At 43.3% G+C, this 17,852-nt stretch overlaps 1 protein-coding gene across 1 annotated transcript in view; it reads right to left on the bottom strand.

Moving 5' to 3' along the window:
- lrrc24 (leucine rich repeat containing 24) overlaps window positions 1-17,119 on the bottom strand; it is a 42,526-nt gene extending 25,407 nt beyond the window's left edge. Inside the window, exon 1 of the mRNA XM_028804253.2 lies at window positions 16,736-17,119. The gene's annotated coding sequence lies outside the window, so the exon portion shown is untranslated. The remainder of the gene's footprint in view (window positions 1-16,735) is intronic.
- Window positions 17,120-17,852: the final 733 nt, after the last annotated feature.

Raw genomic sequence — 17,852 nt, 5'->3', positions numbered from 1 at the left:
GCATTTGGTCTAATGAGATTGCTGTTCCAAATGTCTCTGTAACTAAGTCGTCGCAGATAAAGGCTTGAGGAATTGTAATAATATGTGGGCGAAGTCCATCTGTATTGGTGAGTGTACCATCTCTCAGTTGTAATAAGCAATTGTTATGATCTGGTTCTGGACATCGCATCTTTTTTACTAACTGTATCTTTTGAAAGCAATGCCAATTGTCTGCGTATTTTAAGGTGCACTGAACAATAGCTGAGTGCATGGCATCTGGAAGAATAGCTAATCACTGTCTAAAATCTCCTCCTCATAAAAGTACCTTTCTTCCAAATCGAATATTATTATTCATAAACGTTTGTAGAAGTTTATGAATGGTGTTGAGTAAGTGACTTCATGCCATTGTACATTCATTAATAAACAACATTTTTTCAAGACGGATGTCACGTGCAGTGCCACTGTTAATGTTCATAGTGGATACCGATTTGTAGGATCTAATGCAGTTGATAAAGATTTCACTTTCAGGTACATCGCTAGTTAGAAGGTTCTGTAGATATTCAGTATATGAATGTAAAGGAGGCAGTCTAATTTGACCCTTTTGACAACAACGTGTAAATGTATTATTTGTATTGCCAGTTGTTTCTTCAGGGAAGTGAACTGAATGACAATGATTGCAAATGACATTCATTAATCCGAATGAATTTTCCTGGTGTATGTTTTGCTTGTGCCGTTTGAGAGGCGCGTTGTTGCATGTGTAGTATTTGGGACGTGTTGTTTTGGAGCTGTAATCGATTTGCCTGTGCTGTGTGAGAAGCCCGTTGTAGCCTTCGCCGCCGTTAACATGTTTTGCTTGTGGTGTTTGAGTGCCGCGTTGTTGCATGTCCATTATTTGTGACGCGCTATTTTTGATTTTTAATTGATTCGCCTCCGCTTTGCGCAAAGTCCGTTTCACTCTATGTCGTGCATTGTTTGTATCGTGCCTTGTCCGTTTTTGTATGTCGGTCAGTTGAGCTTTCTGCTTTTGGAGTCTTGCTTGCTTGTTTTCTGTCCGGTCATATGCGCGTTGCTTTGCTCCCTTTTTTGTATGTCTGAGACGTGAGCTTATTCTTTTGAAATCGTGCTTGTTTTGATGCAGCAGTTTGAGACGCGCGCTGTATGCGTCTACGTTCAATGTGTCTGTTCATTTGGGCACGTCTCTGTAACGGGGTTACTTGAGCTTTGCGTTTTTTGATCCGAGACATTTTTTCTCGCGTATTTTCCGAAGCGCGTTGTATGCGCCGCCGTGTATTGTTTTTGTTTCATTCGTGTTCGTGTGTTTGGTCCCGTTATCCGATCCGAATCGTTTTGTACCCGTGACCGTGTATGCATGACTTGTTTGTTCCTCAGCGTGCGAAATATGTATTAAGTATTAAGGAAGATCGCACTCACTGTTAATATGGAGCCTTTTCTCCAGTTGAACGGTTAATAGTGCTTTATTTTAATGAGATCCACCTATGCTGCCTAGTGTGAAGGTTTTGAGATGACGTATGTTTAATATGGACATTTCCTTTAAATATGTGGCTTTGGGTGTCACTTCTTATTGATTTGGGGGGGGGGGGGGGGGATTGTTGTTGCGCGAGCGTCTTCTTTCTTTTTGTGTTCCTGTGTCTTGTTTGAATCCCCCTCTTTGTGTGTGTCCTGTCCCTTGCTTGTAGGGTCTGTGGGGCGGTTTTGTGTTCTTTTTTTTTGTCTTCCATGGGCTTGTTGAATCCCCCTCTTGGTATGTGTCCCGTCCCGTGCCTGTAGGGTGTGGGGGGGGTGTGGTCGTGCCTTGCTGTTGTGCGCTCGTCTGTTCTTTTTTTTTGGTGTGTTTAGTTTCGTGTGCAATGTGTTTCGTGCTTTGCCCGCGTTTGACTACGTTTTTATGTGCCTTTTCCTTTTTTCGGTGCTTGTTGCGACTCATTTCTGTGACTCCTTTTTGTATGTGCTCACTCCTTTTTTCTGTGGTCTTGTCCGCCTCTCGCGGCCCCTCATCCGCCTTTGTCGCCCTCTTTTGTCCGCCTTTCTCCTCATCCGCCTCTCTCGCCCTCTTTTGTCCGCCTTTCTCGGCTCCTCAGCCGACTCTCGCGGACTCTTTTTGCGCCTGCGCAGTACGTCTTTTTGCAGCTACGGCCCATTGCCGGATGTGCCTGCGTCCATCATCCGGTTTAGCATTCTCGGTTAGTAATATGGATTTTGGAATTCATCGTGGCAGGAAAGCACATCTTTAGAACATTGTAATTGGCTGGTTTTGGTCTGCTGCATTTAGCTGTTAAAGCCTTATGTAGCAGTAATGTGAGGCCTTGAAAGCTGCTGCAATTTTCCACCCTCAAGGTTCAATATATCAAATGGCACATGGCCCTTAAGTAAGCACTACGGCAAAACTGTGCCAATTTTTCCTCCTGTTAGTGGTTAAATGTAATAAATGGTGCTCAGTTGTGAGGCCTTGTAGTTGGTTGCTTTTTTAATGATTGAATTTACTGAATATCTTGAAGGACTTGATTTGTTTCTGCTGTGTTTTGTGATCAAATATACCAAATGGTTTCTTAGTATAAGTCCTTGCAATTTATTGGTTTTGGCTCGCATACATTTTATCAGCAAGTGGTGAATGAATTATAATTGAGCTACATGGCATCCCTGAGCTGTTTAGTCCTACTGTTTCTAGTATTTTACTAGTACTAGGGTGTTGTACCGTGTTAGCCATTATGAATGTAGAGAAAAGCCAAGCAAAATGACACCTTTTATTGGCTAACTAGAAAGATTACAATATGCAAGCTTTCGAGGCAACTCAGGCCCCTTCTTCAGGCAAGATGTAATCTTGCCTGAAGAAGGGGCCTGAGTTGCCTCGAAAGCTTGCATATTGTAATCTTTCTAGTTAGCCAATAAAAGGTGTCATTTTGCTTGGCTTTTCTCTAGTATTTTACTGCAAAGGATGGCGCACAGCTGTGTGTTTGTAGTGTGTTAGCTTTGGCCTACTTCATTTACTGTAAATCCTAAATATGCATCTGTAAAGACTTGTAATGGACTGGTTTTGGTCTGCTGCATGTCAAAGTTAATACTTTAGGTGGCACGTGACTCGGGTTCGTTTCCCAGGTCCTCCCTGCGTGGAGTTTGCATGTTCTCCCTGTGTCTGCGTGAGTTTCCTCTGGGTACTCTGGTTTCCTTCCAAAGACATGTAGGTTAGGTGCATTGGCAATTCTAAATTGTCCCTAGTGTGTGCTTGGTGTGTGTGTGTGTGTACACCCTGCAGTGGGTTGGCACCCTGCCCGGGGTTTGTTTCCTGCCTTGCTCCCTGTGTTGGCTGGGATTGGCTCCAGCAGACCCCCGTGACCCTGTAGTTAGGATATAGCGGGTTGGATAATGGATGGATGGAAGATCACTTCCTCCACTTAAATTTAAGGTCAGAAGTGCTGATCCCCTGCAAAAAAAAAAAAAAAAAAAACTAATTTAAAACTTCAAAGGAGGAACTATGAAATATAATGGAGCAAAATCGGTATTTGGGGTTCATAATGAACACTTTGAAATTGCTTTTTTTTATCTGGCACTTCCTGACTCACTGGTATGAGAAAACTCCCACATATGATATACCATGCAACTTATCTTGATATCTGCTTATGTAAGACACCACAAGCCTTCCAGGGGGCAGATGGCCTGCTAGTAGTTTGGGACTGAGAGGCAGATGTACAAAAAAAGGGTAGATTTTTATTCCCCAATAGCAAGCCATTAAATTATTGGCAAGGATTGGTTTTTAATTAAGCAACTGGGTTGGAACCAAAACCTGCAACCACTGCGGCTCTCCAGGACTGACTTTGCCCACCCGTGAGTTATATAGACATACAGAATATTGTTTTTTTCCTATTTCAATGGTGCGGATCACAAACATGATCATATTTTTGATATTTGATTCTTTACTGGTGGTCCTAGACTTCTAAATGCCAATCCCAGAAGTTTAAAAAGGACACATTTCAAAAATGAGCATGTGGGTTAAAATTTTAGAAAATTTCAAGGTCAGTGATTATGAATATGATGTTATTTTGGATCCTTTTCTAGCTCACTATGGACCTCTATCAAAGGGTAAAACTAGACTAGACTAGATAGAACTTTATATGACCCCAGGGGGACATTTGGCTTTTTATAGAAGCTCTTTAAATAAATAAATAAATAAATAAATAAATAGATAGATAGATAGATAGATAGATAGATAGATAGATAGATAGATAGATAGATAGATAGATAGATAGATAGATAGATAAAGTAACTACTGTATATGCTCATGTATAAGTCGGTCTTGAAACCCAGAAAATCGATCATAAAATCAGATCCCAACTTATACTGCCTGTTCAAAAATGCGACAAATTTTATTTTTTTTTACATCTTCTTGACTCCTCCAATCTCACACCAGTTTCTCAGACACATCGAATTTTGTTGCAGCAGCACAGTTACCAACTTCTTTCGCTACTTCAATGATGTTTAATTTAAAACCAGCTTCATATTTTCTTATGACCGAACGCCCCTGTGACAATGCAGGTTCGCTCCAGGCTCCCATCCAACGTCTGGGAGCTCTTGAACCCGACACCATCGGCAATGTCACCGAGATGAGCTGACAAATGAGGCTAGGGGCTATTTCCAAATAGTGACAAAGTGCTTTTATTCCATAATAAAAATCAAAACAGTGTCCAAAGTCCAGTGCATCTGGTTTCAATAAATAATTCATAAAAACAAGTGTTCAGTGGGGATAAAAACAATAAATAAATCCATTAAAATAAGAGGTTAAAAATGCAGTCTCACTCTTCACGATCTTAGCACACCTCTGTCTTTCATTCTCCCCGGCTCACCCATTGATCCTGCAGCCGGCAGAGACCCAACAGCCACGAGCTCCTTTCGGCTGATCTCCGTCTTGACTACCTCCAGACTGCCCGAGGTCGTTCTCCTCCCCTCATCGTTCGCGCTCACGCAGTCGCTCCTCAGATCCCTCGGGAGGACACCTGCCTTGCTCACTCCACTCACCCGAACATTCAGTGGGGTAGACTAGTCCCTAGAGTGCCACTACCAAACGCTCCTTCACGGGGGCCCAGCTCATGCTGTCTCCTCCTTACAGGTTGCCAGATATTCCTGCTAAGACCGCTCTTTCATTTTCTTTAACCTCTTTTTCCTTTTTTTTCTCCTTGATCGATCTATCCCCCTTTCCTGGTGTCAACCCGTATATATACATACCCCCGCGCCTCCGTGGGCACAGCGCCTTAATCACATACCGCAGGAAGCCATTGAAGCGATTGAGAACGATCGCACCCACACGTGCAGGTGCGACTCGTACCAACTACCTCATTAACTCCCTGCAGCTGTGCAATCGCGCCCACGGAGAATGACACAGCTATACGGATTAAAACCTGGCCCTTATTATTTTTTAAAGCCATGGACCTGCTATACCACAGCCCCATTGTAGATAAGGGATGCTCTTATGATAAATGTGTATGGGGGTGTGAAATACAAAAAACACAAATCAGTGCAAACGTTACTTCAGAATAGTTCGGGTATTACTGTGTGGTCTCGTAGGCACAATACATAGAAAAAAAGGCTGTGTGCTCCGTGGTTACTCTCTCAGGTGCGCGTTAACATATCATAATCTCTTGGACCAATAGCGTGAGTTTTCCGCATTCGACTTATACGATTGACATTATAAAATACCAGAAATTATACGGTAAAATCAAGGCCCGACTTATCTGCGGGAGAACTTATCCGCGAGTATATACGGTATGTAAATAAATATACACACTTTGGTCTGAACACACACTGGAATGACTATAAAGCAAGAAAATTGAAAACAAGAAAGGCTCTGACTTGGCTGTCCCAGTTCCAGTGAGGTGTTATGCAGAAATATTGCTCTTGGTATGTAGGAGACCCTGTAGTGCTTCTTGATGCACTTCTGCTGAGCCACTTGTTGGCTGAAAGTCCTTGGTGTTAGTGTGTCATACAGAGGATGTGTAGCATTGTTCATAATGGCACTCAGTTTTGTTTTCATTCTCTCCTTCACTGCTACCTCCAGGGAATCCACATAAAGTGCATCCGGAAAGTATTCACAGCGCATCACTTTTTCCACATTTTGTTATGTTACAGCCTTATTCCAAAATGGATTAAATTCATTTTTCTCCTCGGAATTCTACACACAACACCCCATAATGACAACGGGAAAAACGTTTACTTGAGATTTTTGCAAATTTATTAAAAATCAAAAAACTGAGAAAGCACATGTACACAAGTATTCATAGCCTTTGCCATGAACCTCAAAATTGAGCTCAGGTGCCTCCTGTTTTCCCTGATCATCCTTGAGATGTTTCTGCAGCTTAATTGGAGTCCACCTGTGGTAAATTCAGTTGACTGGACATGATTTGGAAAGGCACACACCTGTCTATATAAGGTCCCACAGTTGTCAGTTCATGTCAGAGCACAAACCAAGCATGAAGTCAAAGGAATTGTCTCTCGACCTCCGAGACAGGATTGTCTCGAGACACAAATCTGGGGAAGGTTACAGAAAAATTTCTGCTGCTTTGAAGGTCCCAATGAGCACAGTGGCCTCCATCATCCATAAGTGGAAGAAGTTCAAAACCACCAGGACTCTTCCTAGAGCCTGGCTGGCCATCTAAACTGAGCGATCGTGGGAGAAGGGCCTTAGTCAGGGAGGTGACCAAGAACCCGATGGTCACTCTGTCAGAGCTCCAGAGGTCTTCTGTGGAGAGAGGAGAACCTTCCAGAAGGACAACTATCTCTGCAGCAATCCACCAATCAGGCCTGTATGGTAGAGTGGCCAGACGGAAGCCACTCCTTAGTAAAAGGCACATGGCAGCCCGTCTGGAGTTTGCCAAAAGGCACCTGAAGGACTCTCAGACCATGAGAAAGAAAATTCTCTGGTCTGATGAGATAAAGATTGAACTCTTTGGTGTGAATGCCAGGCACCGCTCATCACCAGGACAATACCATCCCTACAGTGAAGCATGGTGGTGGCAGCATCATGCTGTGGGAATGTTTTTCAGCAGCATGGACTGGGAGACTAGTCAGGATAAAGAGAAAGTTGACTGCAGCAATGTACAAAGACATCTTGGATGAAAACCTGCTCCAGAGCTCTCTTGACCTCAGACTGGGGCGACGGTTCATCTTTCAGCAGGACAACGACCCTAAGCACACAGCCAAGATATCAAAGGAGTGGCTTCAGGACAACTCTGTGAATGTCCTTGAGTGGCCCAGCCAGAGCCCAGACTTGAATCCGATTGAACATCTCTGGAGAGATCTTAAAATGGCTGTGCACCAACGCTTCCCATCCAACCTGATGGAGCTTGAGAGGTGCTGCAAAGAGGAATGGGCGAAACTGGCCAAGGATAGGTGTGCCAAGCTTGTGGCATCATATTCAAAAAGACTTGAGGCTGTAATTGCTGCCAAAGGTGCATCGACAAAGTATTGAGCAAAGGCTGTGAATACTTATGAACATGGGATTTCTCTGTTTTTTTATTTTTAATAAATTTGCAAAAACCTCAAGTAAACTTTTTTCACGTTGTCATTATGGGGTGCTGTGTGTAGAATTCTGAGGAAAAAAATGAATTTAATCCATTTTGGAATAAGGCTGTAACATAACAAAATGTGGAAAAAGTGATGTGCTGTGAATACTTTCCAGATGCACTGTAACTGAGCCTGTCCTTTTAATTATCTTTTTGATTTGGTGGGCCTATCTTGAAGTGATGTCACCAGCCCAGCACACCACAGTGTAGAAAATCACACTGGCCTTCACACAGTCAGGGCCGTCATAACGCATGGGCATGCTAATCAGTTGCCTGGAGGTCTCACGAGCATAGGGGCCCACATTTTTCTGATGCCTATGTATGTTTCTATTTTGCTATCAAAACAGGGGTCCCAGTGCTCTACTTTGCCCGGGGGCCTATGATACTGTTAAGACGGCCGTGCACACAGTTAAAGAAGATGTGAAGGATGTCACTTTCCAGATTAAAGGAATGCAGTCTCCTAAGAAATAAAGAACCTGCACTGCCCTTTCTTATATAGTTCCTCTGTGTTCTGAGACCAGTCCAACCTGCCATTAATGTGGACCACCTCTACATCCACTCCCAGAATAGTGACCAGACGTAGAGGCTCTTTGGTGTGGTGAAACTCAATAACCAGTTCCTTGGTTTTGCTGATGTTAAGATCCAGACAATTCTCTTTGTACCAAGAAACAAACTTTTCCACTTGACTCCTCTCCTCTGTCTCATCCCCTTATCAATACACCCCATAAGTGCAGAATCATCTGAGAATTTCTGCAAGTGATATGACCTTGTGTTATATTTACAGTCTGAGGTGTGCAGAGTGACGAGAAAAGGAGACTGGACTGTTTCTTGTAGTACTTTCCAGTATTGTTCATATGACAAACTTATATGACAATCAGGAATATTTATAGTTTAAACATTTAAATTGAGGCATACATTTTAATATTTCACATGTCTGACATAACTATCCATCCATTATCCAACCCACTATATTCTAACTACAGGGTCACGGGGGTCTGCTGGAGCCAATCCCAGCCAACACAGGGTGCAAGGCAGGAAACAAACCCCGGGCAGGGCACCAGCCCACCGCAGGGCACACACACACACACCAAGCACACACTAGGGACAATTTAGGATCGCCAATCCACCTAACCTGCATGTCTTTGGACTGTGGGAGGAAACCCACACAGACACGGGGAGAACATGCAAACTCCACGCAGGGATGACCCGGGAAGCGAACCCAGATCTCTTAACTGCGCGCCACCATGCCACCCTCTGACACAACTAGTCTTGTTTATTATGCAATTTTACATCATGAAGTAAATAATTTCTTATGTACACCCTTAATTAGGGTGTCCTACTGTAATTCAGACTTTTGTTTGCTGCTAATACTCATTTGTCCAAAAATACTTCCATTAAAGAAATAAACTGTTTTTGTCCCTTTGCTTTAGTCCAGCGTTTCTCAACCTTTAAGTATTTGCAACACAAGTTTTCATTAACAGTTTTAATCGCGCCCCTAATGTTTTTTTGAAACCCTAATAAAATTTATTTCTATTTTTTTTGCTGCTGAAACACTGCTACAAGTTTAAAATTTTCCTACGAATAGCGAAATTACACCACATATGGCCCCACAGTTTGAGAACCGCTGCTTTAGTCAGTGGTTGTGGTAAAATCTGATGCACACTCTTCCCTCCCATATGTGTCATGTTGGCTATGCCTTCTTACTGTAACTTAAAGATAGCTGCTTAGAAAAGAGCCTTTTTAAAATATTATTTCTACTGTAGTAGGGTACAAGAAGTTCAAAGAGAATCTGAATTGGAGCCATGATTAAAAGTCCTGGGCAGAGAGTCGAGCTCCCAAAGGGTTTGTCTAAAGAGGGGGAGAGTCTGACTTCCGCAGATTAGCAGATAGATATCGCCCTGGATTTTGTGTCTAATCTTATTTAGTGGCATGTTTTAAGAGCAGATCTCAGGAGAGAAGAAGAAACCTTGCGTCACTCTTTGTGTTTTTTATTTGTAGGAGTGCAATAATCCAACATCCAACATTAGAAATAAACTGGATGCATTAGGTTTAAAAGTCAAGACGGAGGTAAAAAGCTTAGGGGTAACCGTTGATTGTAATCTGAATTTTAAATCGCATATTAATCAGATCACTAGGACAGCATTTTTTCACCTAAGAAACATAGCAAAAGTTAGACCTCTTATATCATCGAAAGATGCAGAGAAATTAGTTCATGCGTTTGTTTTCAGTTGGCTAGATTACTGTAACGCACTCCTCTCAGGACTACCCAAAAAAGACATCAATCGTTTGCAACTAGTGCAGAATGCAGCTGCTAGAATCCTTACCAGGAAAAGAAAATCTGAACACATTTCTCCAGTTTTGATGTCACTACACTGGTTACCTGTGTCATTCAGAATTGACTTTAAAATTCTGCTTATGGTTTATAAAGCTTTAAATAATCTCGCCCCGGCTTATATATCGGAATGTCTGACACCTTATATTCCAAATCGTAACCTCAGATCCTCAACTGAGTGTCTCCTTAGAATTCCAAGAGCAAAACTTAAAAGAAGTGGTGAGGCGGCCTTCTGCTGTTATGCACCTAAAATCTGGAATAGCCTGCCAGTAGGAATTCGCCAGGCTAATACAGTGGAGCACTTTAAAAAACTACTGAAAACACATTATTTTAACATGGCCTTCTCATAACTTCACTGTAATTTAAATCCTGATACTCTGTATATCCAATTCATTATAATAACTATTCACGGTGGCTCTAAAATCCGTACTAACCCCTACTCTCTCTTCTGTTTCCTTTTCCAGTGTCCTTTAGGTCGTGGCTTGCGCCACCACCATCTACTCAAAGCACCGTGATGTTCTAACAGTGATGGATTAAAAGCCAGAAGTCTGCATGACCATCATCATCAAGTCCTTCCATGAGAACCCTAAATACAAAGAGGACTACTGTATTTCATTTATGTTAGGTAGAATGCCCAGAGGGGACTGGGTGGTCTCGTGGCCTGAAACCCCTGCAGATTTTATTTTTTTCTCCAGCCATCTGGAGTTTTTTTTTTTTGTTTTTTCTGTCCCCCCTGGCCATCCGACCTTACTCTTTTTCTATATTAACTAATGTTGTCTTATTTTAAATTTCTTATTTTGTCTTTTATTTTTCTTTTCTTAGATAGATAGATAGATAGATAGATAGATAGATAGATAGATAGATAGATAGATAGATAGATAGATAGATAGATAGATAGATAGATAGATAGATAGATAGATAGATAGATAGATACTTTATTAATCCCAGGGGGAAATTCACATACTCCAGCAGCAAAAAATATTAAAGAGTAATAAAAAATGCAGGTAAAAAACAGACAATAACTTGAATAATGTTCAATGTTTACCCCCTCTGGTGGAATTGAAGAGTCGCATAGTTTGGGGGAGGAATGATCTTCTCAGTCTGTCAGTGGAGCAGGACAGTGACAGCAGTCTGTCGCTGAAACTGCTCCTCTCTCTGGAGATGACACTGTTTAATGGATGTAGTGGATTCTCCATAATTGATAGGAGCCTGCTGAGTGCCCGTTGCTCTGCTACGGATGTCAAACCGTCCAGCTCTATGCCAACAATAGAGCCTGCCTTCCTCACTAGTTTGTCCAGGCGTGAGGCATCCTTCTTCTTAATGCTGCCTCCCCAGCACACCACTGCGCAGAAGAGGGCACTCACCACAACCATCTGATAGAACATCTGCAGCATCTTACTGCAGATGTTGAAGGACGCCAGTCTTCTAAGGAAGTACAGGCGGCTCTGTCCTTTCTTGCACAGAGAATCAGTATTGGCAGTCCAGTCCAATTTATTGTCCCAGCTGCACTCCCAGGTATTTATTGGTCTGCACCCTCTGCACGCAGTCACCTCTGATGATCATGGGGTCCATGAGGGGCCTGGGTCTCCTAAAATCCACCACCAGTTCCTTGGTTTTGCTGGTGTTCAGTTGTAGGTGGTTTAAGTCGCACCATTTAACAAAGTCCTTGATGAGGTTTCTATACTCCTCCTCCTGCCCACTCCTGATGCAGCCCACGATAGCAGTGTCGTCAGCAAACTTTTGCACGTGGCAGGACTCCGAGTTGTATTGGAAGTCCGATGTATATAGGCTGAACAGGACCGGAGAAAGTACAGTCCCCTGCGGCGCTCCTGTGTTGCTGACCACAATGTTAGATCTGCAATTCCCGAGACGCACATACTGAGGTCTGTTTGTAAGATAGTCCACGATCCATGCCACCAGGTATGAATCTACTCCCATCTCTGTCAGCTTGTCCCTAAGGAGCAGAGGTTGGATGGTGTTGAAGGCGCTAGAGAAGTCTAGAAACATAATTCTTACAGTGCCACTGCTTCATTATGTAAAGCACTTTGAGCTACTTTTTTGTATGAAAATGTGCTATATAAATAAATGTTGTTGCAGGTTAAGTTAAGTGACTCCAGATTGACCCTGTCTGAAGGTATCCTGTGATGGACTGCTGCCCCATCCACGGAACATACTAGCCTTGTGCCCTGAGTTGCCAGGCTTGGCTATAAATTGGATAAGGTGGGTTTGAAAATGTATGTATGCGTATGTCTGTATGTTAAATATGTGTAATGGTTCTGCTAAAGATACTATTAAGCAAAAGTACTTCACAGTTGACATACTTTAGAAAATGGAAATAAAACCTGCACTCGCCGCCTTCCCTGTCTGCTCCATCTTACAAAGGAACAGACAGCGAGCACCTTTAATAGAAAGCAGCACTTCACATTACACAACAACACAGTAGAAATTAACACACAATACCAGGACAAATAACAAAGTATTAGAAAGGAATATTTACAAAAAAAAAACTGTCCCCATTAAAAATTCTAAAGACAAATCTATGACCAGAATTTGGACATCCTCCTTCAAGGTTGCAGGTTACGGTTCCACAACCCAGTGCTTCCCAACCTTTTTTCTGTGGTGGCACACTTTTTATAACCAAGAACATCTCCCTATTTTACTAACCACTAACATATTATATCTCATACACGTGCTCTAAGCTGTCCAAAGTGGTGGGAATACCTGAGAAACCAGTTAAGCAGCAGCTTCGAGATCAGTGTTCACAGACATGACACTTAGCACTCAGTTTGCTGGCATCTCCCAGCTGCTTCATCCCTTTGCCCGCCCCTTCCTATCTCAGAGCCAACTCGTATGCCCACTGCCCACCAGTCCTGTGAGACTCACTAGCAACCACACACCCAGGAAGATGAACTCCTGCAGCACCAATCAGCAACACAGAGACAAGAAGAAGGCACACATTTTCAGTCCCACCTGCAGAGAAAGACAAGGATCTGATTTGGCAAAGGAATTGCCATGAATGCTGAACTCGTCCCACAGCCAACCCTGGCTGGGTCAGCTACATCAGAGAGTCACCTACTGATTTGATGGTTCACTTCAACGGGCGCAGCACCACTATACTGTACATTCTTCCTCCATTCTCCTGGTTGTGATGATGCATTGGGTTACACTACCACCTGCTCATCTTGATCTGCTTCCCTCTGCCCCTGCCACTGGCACTTTGGTGCACCGCAGCCCCCAATTCCTACCCTTCCTCTCCAGATAGATGGGGTTGTCGAGGTGTTCATGGAAGACTGAGCTCTCACTGAGACTCACTGGCAACCACACACCCAGGAAGATGAACTCAAGCAGCCAGGAGATGCGCCTGAAGTGTTCTAAGTGCTGTATCTGCAACATAGCGATGGTGGAGCTGCTTTTATGTCAACTTCTTCACTTAGTCCTGTCCTCCTCAGACAGGTCTTGACCACCCGCAGAGCTTGACCCTCTCTGGTTCAGACCCAGGTGTGCTACACTATTCTTTCAATGGCACACCTGGGCAGCTCTCATGGCGCACTACTGTGTTACGGAATACTGGTTGATAAACACTGCCATAACCCATGAGCGGGTCACATAATATGACATTGTTAAATATATTAGAGTTTTTATCAGAATTAAAAAAAACTTTATACTGTACATGTAAGCAGTTTAAGACTGAATATAGAAGGCCTTGGCGTCCATCTGGCGGAGGCCTTAGACAGCTTTGTTTTTGATGAAAACTGTGGATGACTAGGAGTTCATTTCCTCCGGCATTCCCAACACACTACAGTTTTAGCTCTCTCTCCTCCACTACCATCTGGCCTTTATCATATGCTATACAGTAAGTTAATCTGTTTGTTAATACAAATACATGTTATTAATATTTACCAAATGTTATATCTGAATTTTGGTATCCTGTGCAGTGCTGTGTGACAACTTTGTGAAGACAGTTATATTAAAATTGTATCAAGTGAAATGTGCAAAGCCTCAGAGCATCAGGATTCTAAATTCAGCTCTTTCTATACTGTCTGTTTCTTCATGAGGGTTCCTCTAAGGAGTACCCTAGTTTCTTCCCACATACCAAAGAAGCCTGTTGTTTAGGTTAATTGACATTTCTAAATTGGCTGGATTTCTGTGTGTATGTGTGAGGAAAGTGATATGCAGAGATGGAAAGGCTTCCAATTCCATGTTAGTTCCATCTTGCATCCAATGCTGCTGAGGTTGTCACCATCGCCATGCACCTCTGAACATGGGTTAGAAAATGGATGAATGCATGGAAGAGTGGCATGTTGTTCAGTCCAATCTTGCTTCCTCAAATACAAGAAATTCAGTCAAAGTAAGATCTGGCTGCATGTGATCTAACCAAATAAAATGGCTCTGAAAAAGAATGAATGGGGAAAACATGGTTTGAGTAATACCCCACCTGGCCATTCTTTTCATTCATTCATTTGTGAATTTCCCCTTGGGATTAATAAAGTATCTATCTATCTGTCTAAATTGAAGACTTGGGTATTGCTTAATGAGGGGGAAAAGGGATTTAAATGATTTTGTCACAGCAAAAAGTGATGGGGTCGGACTACTTTCTGAGGGTACTGTACACTCTCAGAAATGAAGATGCTAATAGGGAACCACATGAAGGCTCCAAAAAGAACATTCTATTTATGAACATCCGTAACAGAGTGTTTACAGTGAATAACCACATATATAGGGTGGGGCATAAAGATCTCCCACATTTCAAGGGAGAACTGTACGGGCTGTAGTGGGGGTAGAGAGGTGGGGTAGGTCTCATTCGGTAGGTTCGGCTTTACCGTTTTCAGTACCCATCACGAGTTGGACCAATGAACGTCAGGGCTTTGTTGTTCAAGCATATTATGAGAACAACCATTCTGTGACAGCGACACAGAGAGAGTTCGGTACACACTTTGCACTTGGTTGAAATGCATCTGTACCAGATCGGAAAAACGATTTTACTATGGCTGCGGTGGGCTGACACCCTGCCCAGGGTTTGTTTCCTGCCTTGCGCCCTGTGTTGGCTGGCATTGGCTCCAGCAGACCCCCATGACCCCGTAGTTAGGATATAGCAGGTTGGATAATGGATGGATTTTACTATGGTTTCTAACCTTCAGGCAACTGGGTCCACACTGAAAAGAAAATCACCTGGCAGACCTAGGACAGAACATGTGTGGTTTCAGCAGGAGAGGGCCACAGCTCACACAGCACGACGTTCGCTTGGAGGGAATTGTTCCCTGGGCATTTGATCTCTTTAAGGGGAGACATGGGGTGGCCCAGCATGGTCACCAGATTTAAGCCCATGTGACTTTTTCCTTTGGGGATACCTGAAGGAAAAGGTTTTCAAACATTGTCCTCAATCTCTTGAAGATCTGAAGGAAAGGATCAGACAGGAAATCAACGTCATTCCACCTGAGATGAGTGATGGAGAGCTTCTGGGAACGTCTTCAGCAATATATTGCCAACGAGAGCCGCCATTTATCTGATATGATTTTTAAAACAGATTAAAATAAAACGGGCGGCACGGTGGCGCAGTGGGTAGCGCTGCTGCCTCGCAGTTGGGACACCTGGGGACCTGGGTTCGATTCCTGGGTCCTCCCTGCGTGGAGTTTGCATGTTCTCCCCGTGTCTGCGTGGGTTTCCTCCGGGTGCTCCGGTTTCCTCCCACAGTCCAAAGACATGCAGGTTAGGTGGATTGGCGATTCTAAATTGGCCGTAGTGTGTGCTTGGTGTGTGGGTGTGTTTGTGTGTGTCCTGCGGTGGGTTGGCACCCTGCCCAGGATTGGTTCCCTGCCTTGTGCCCTGTGTTGGCTGGGATTGGCTCCAGCGGACCCCCGTGACCCTGTGTTCGGATTCAGCGGGTTGGAAAATGGATGGATGGATTAAAATAAAACTGTTTTTGATGTACTTTTCAAAAATATATATAATTTTTTTTTAGAAAGCTTTGTTCATTTTTTTATACCCCTTCAAAATGTGGGAGATCTTTATACCCCACCCTGTAGAATGCAACAGATTTGTGTAATACCAATGGCTCATGGTTTTAAAAGTACTTTTGCTACAAGCAAAGTCCAGGTTTTCTTAATCTGTTAATGTCCTGCAGCCCACCACGATGTTTTTTTTTTTAATATGTGATTTTCAAAGCACAAAGAATCAAGTTCATATGCAAAAAACCCGTCCCAGAATGAAATGGTGCTTGGTCAGGCAATGGTGCTATGAAGAATCACCCGACATAGTCAAGAACCATATAGTGCCTTTAAAGAGCCCTTATTTTTAAGAGTAGATGTTGCTTAATTTTTGAGAAATAATAAACTTATTTGTCTGGTTTCAAATAGCACCTTCTTGTTATGTATCTGTCAAGTTACAGCCCGCTGCCTTCACTTGTAATAAATCGTCTTGTGCTGACAGTTTTTCTCTGTTTGTCTTCCTCCTTGATTTTATGTTTTCTCCCTGATTTTAATAAATCACCCCGTGACGGCATAGACTATGCAGCGGATCGTATTTTCTGGATGTTCTTCTTATGAAGTTACCTTGTTTTGTATTCGTTGAAATTATTCAACCGAAATCAGCGACGTATAATGCAAGCTATACCTGCGCATTGTAAAATCAAGGTAATTTATTACTTGTGTTACTTTTCATCAGTCTGCTTGCAGAAGAATTTGTCATTCATATAAATTACGGCGTGTGAAAAACATTTTGGTTTCAAACCGCCAATAAAGAGGCAACCAGTGACATCGTGGCGAATCTTCACCAAGCCAAGCCAGATCTGCCCGAGACGGGATGGCAGCACCAATCGGCGACACGGAGACAAGAAGAAGACAAGCATTTTCAGTCCTACCTGTAGAGAAAGACGGGGACCTGATCTGACAGGGAGTCGCCGTGAATGCTGAGCTCGCCCCGCGTCCAGCCCCGGTTCGGCGAGGCACTGACTGGTTTGATGGTTCACTTCAACGGGCACAGCGCCGCCACTTTTCATTCTCCCTCCATTCTCCTGATTGCGATGATGCGTTGGGTTACACTAACACCTGCTCGACTCGATCTGCTTCCCTCCAGCCCTACCACTGGCACTTCGGTGCACCGCAGCCCCCCATTTCTATCCTGTCTCTCCAGATGGATGGGTTTGTCGGGGTGTTCGAGCTCTCCCTTCCTCCTTAGCTTCTGTGCGCTAAGGGCTTTAAATTCGGATTCTGCGGCTCCCTCTTTTCCTTGATCGATGACGAGGTATGACATCAGCTCGCATCTGGCGCAGCCGCCGAATCACAGCCAGTGCTCCTCGTATGTATTTATTTCTTGAGTTTGCTTCAGTAGCGCCACCTTCAAGCCATTCACCGGTGGCATTTGTTCCAGGGTGAGATGCTGACTTGTGTTTTTACCATGAGTGTGCAAACCGATGTTTGGTCGTGGAAAGTGTCATTTGAAGTGTCATTTGAAAGACACTTTCAAATCCCTTTTCAAACTATCACCTCACAGCTGCCGCGTTACGAGATTATCAGCAGAGTATTTGAATTTAACTGCGAGTCTGAAGCGCCGATTAAATGACAGGACTGAAGATGGACTTAAGGTGACACTGCCTCGACCAGTCTGCCTTACTGACTGGTGGTGCAGTGGTGACACTACTGCCTCACAGGCGCGTGGGTTCAAATCACAGCTTAGTCAACTCCCGTGTGGAGCTGGCACTGTCGTTATTTATTTGTTTGTTTGTTTGTTTGTTTGTTTTCTAAGTATGTTACCTACAGGTACTTCGATTTCGTCCCACATCACAAAAACACGCAGGTTGATATTGCTAGCAACTTGCTTTGTGCCTTGAACTGACGCTGCCAAGATATGATACTTAGTCATGAAAAATGAATGAACAGCACTAATAATAACAGTCCTGTAATGGCATTTTATTGATTTGTGTGGTTCAAGACGTATTGCTTTACCAAGAACCATTTAGTTCTGTGGAGGGTTCTTTG

The sequence above is a fragment of the Erpetoichthys calabaricus genome, chromosome 6 (genome assembly GCF_900747795.2).
Source record: "Erpetoichthys calabaricus chromosome 6, fErpCal1.3, whole genome shotgun sequence".
Classification (NCBI taxonomy): Eukaryota; Metazoa; Chordata; class Cladistia; order Polypteriformes; family Polypteridae; genus Erpetoichthys; species Erpetoichthys calabaricus.
This window is presented reverse-complemented; position numbering and strand designations above follow the sequence as displayed.